Here is a 3,164-nt window from a genome sequence, read left to right as displayed (position 1 = left end):
CAAACAGTTGCTGACACTTCCGTAGTATGGAGAAAGAGAGAGAACATTTTATTTTTTCTCTTTTTCAAGAGAAAAAAAGAAATTCATACAGTTTTGGAACAATGTGAGGATGTTTAAATTAGGACAAATTATTTTGGGTGAAATATCGCTTTAAAGCTCATTGATGAACTATGATGTAGCATGATAACATTGTGTTGATTTTAACTGACTGTACTCCAGCAATGTAATAATACAAGATTGCAAGTAATTTCTATTAATTCACATGACATCTGTGTGAGCTGTTAAACTGACCAAAGTTCAATGTCCATATGTTACGGCTGAGCTCTAAAGAAGCTAGTTGTTTTTGTATTTTATCACTGTTCATTCTTACCGTGAAGTTTATTGAACAGCTATACAGGTTAATGAGAATAATGAAGTAATTCATGCATGCTGTAACAGTTAGCTCTAGTGGAACAGAGGGACTTCGATCACTCTTAAGGGAATAATGGCAAATGAAGGAGACGTTTGGCCGCTTGTTTTCACTCAGGAGGATAATGAGGTGATGGAGGGAGAGGTGTTTTTTACTAGAGCAGCCCACAGCCCATTTTTTGTACCAACAGCCATAAAATCCATCTGACAGGCAGCACAGGGGAGGGAAGCGTGCAGACGCAGGAGAGTAGAGAGAAAGGAATGCTGGGTAATGGTTCCAGGGAATGAAAAACAGCACTAAATCTGTAAAGAATTACAATCTTTGTGTATGAGAAACAACATTTTAAAAGCAGAAAACTGGCGCATGGGCCGCATTCTCTTGAGGATTCCTCTGTCATTTGTGGCATTCAGATAAATAAAACTGAATTATTTTGTTAAGTGATTTATTAAACAACTCAAAAGGGTGTTCGAATATGACAACATATCTTTCAGTTGGTTTTAGCAATTGCTTATGCTCTGTACAAAGCCTGTGTGTCTGACCCAGTATTCAAATGATCAGGCATAACATGGCCTGCTCTGAATTGCTGGCAGCAAGCAGCTGTTTCAGGCACACGATTACACCCGCAGAAGCAGGAGTCATCATCCAGCTTCTTCATCCGACCACAGGACAAATAAACTATCCCACAGACAAGCAAAACACAAGCGCATGTCGAACAAGGAAGGACACAGAGGCTGAGCGAATAAAGAGGAGGTAGGAAACCGAGGAAAAGAGGAGGTTTTCCACTTGAGCCCTGCAGACCTGTTGGTAAAGAAGGAGCGTGTGTGTGTGTGTGTGTGTGTGTGTGTGTGTGTATGTGTGTATGTGTGTGTGTTTGTGTTTTTCAACGAGAGGCCACTGACTTAACATTGACCAAGCGCACTGGGCCTTCTAACTTACAACTACACAATACCTCATTCTGTCCTGTCGTTGCCATTATGTCTATTTACAAACAGTGAATACTCCAGCTAAGACTCTCTCTCTCCTTGTGTCTACAGACTCTCTCATAAATATGAATAGGAGGAAAGTTTAAAAAATGAGCACCAAAGGGATCGATCGAGGTAGAAAGGGTGTCCGAAAGAAGAAGAAAACTTGCTGACACGGGGCATAACTTAATTTCCACGGTCACAGGGCAGCTGCGAGGAGCAGCCTGCTGTGGAGGGCCTTTTTTACTTCAATGGCTCCACTGACCCTGAAGAGCAGCTCAGTCTTCATCCCAGCTCCACTCCTATTAAAGGAAGTGACCAGAAGGATTTAAAAAAACAAGTCATCAGTGGCAGTTTCCTATTGATCATCCCTCTGCCTCAAGATGTGTTGGTATGTGCTTTTAGAGATTTAACCCCTAAGCAGATGAAAGTAAACAAGCAGCAGTACTGTTTAAGGAATGAAAGGGTCGACTGAACTGTGAATGAGATGGCAGTTCTGTGTTTAAATGTTTAGATTGTTTCAATTCATTTAGATGTGTGTATGAAGAATGAATAAGTAGTAAATAAGTATATTTTATTATTGTGTTATCACCTCACCCTAACTTTCCAGTTGTTTAAGTGTTATTAGTATTTTGAAGCAGAATATTGAATATTATAAAATTTTTAACTATTTATATATGATTTATAACTATTTGTAGATATAGTTACCATGCAGTGTGATATTTGTTTGTGTAAAGTGTAACTTACATGTCCAAAAGTTTCCACATATATCTTTTGGAGTGTACTATGTATGCTGCTTTCAAAATTTATTTTAAAATGGAATTTTCTAAATATATATCACATCACATCACATGCATCACATAATGCAAATGTGAATCACACCTGAGGGTGTCTGGAACATTCCATCACTCATCTGTACTTTTCAAACCAGACAGTTTAGACTGCACCCTGCAGTTAGATTACAGACTAACTTACCTATAACTCTGGATAACAGCTTTGATAAACATGTTAACCTATTAATTCTCACATTCCCAAAATAAATGCCAATACCTCTGAACATATAATCTTCTTAGAATAGGTTTTTTGGTATCAAATGTTTTTTTTTTTTTTGTCAGTTTAGCTTTGAAATGTGACAATTATGACCTAAGCCTATATATATATATATATATATATATATATATATATATATATATAAACAGTGAGTAACACACTGAATTAAACATGAAATTATCAAGTAAAACATGCATAATACGTACTAGAATAATTGTTTTATTTATAACTTGGAAAAATCATTCTTTACAGTGTACGCTGGAAGTCTAACCCAGAGCTGTGGTTTTCGGTATGGTAGTAGTCAGTTTCAAATGAGTATTTGTTTCATTGAGAAACAGTTCTTAAGCTCCCTACATGTTGCGTTAACTTCCCAGGAAACCTACAAACTTTGTTTTAAAGCAACCGATTATGCTTTATTGCCAGATGTCTCAAACAGCCTACATAAAGTCAAGAGCGCACTCGGCAGCGGTCACCATGAATTACAAAACAGAACGACATCAAATGATTAACTAAGTGCAATATCAATCAAAGACAATAAAATGGAGAACACAAACAGGGAGAGGGAATGAGTAAAGAAAAGCTTGAATAGAATACATAATGAAGCCCTAGCAAGGGAGTTGTTAAGAGTTAATAGTCTCTCAGAAACTGAATGGGGGCTGGGGGTTTCACTCTATTAAGTCGACCCCCAGGGCCATGGGCCAAATTGCACCCAGTTGTTTTCCTGAAAGAATTCATCCTTCACA

The sequence above is a fragment of the Carassius auratus genome, chromosome 30 (genome assembly GCF_003368295.1).
Source record: "Carassius auratus strain Wakin chromosome 30, ASM336829v1, whole genome shotgun sequence".
NCBI lineage: Eukaryota > Metazoa > Chordata > Actinopteri > Cypriniformes > Cyprinidae > Carassius > Carassius auratus.
This window is presented reverse-complemented; position numbering follows the sequence as displayed.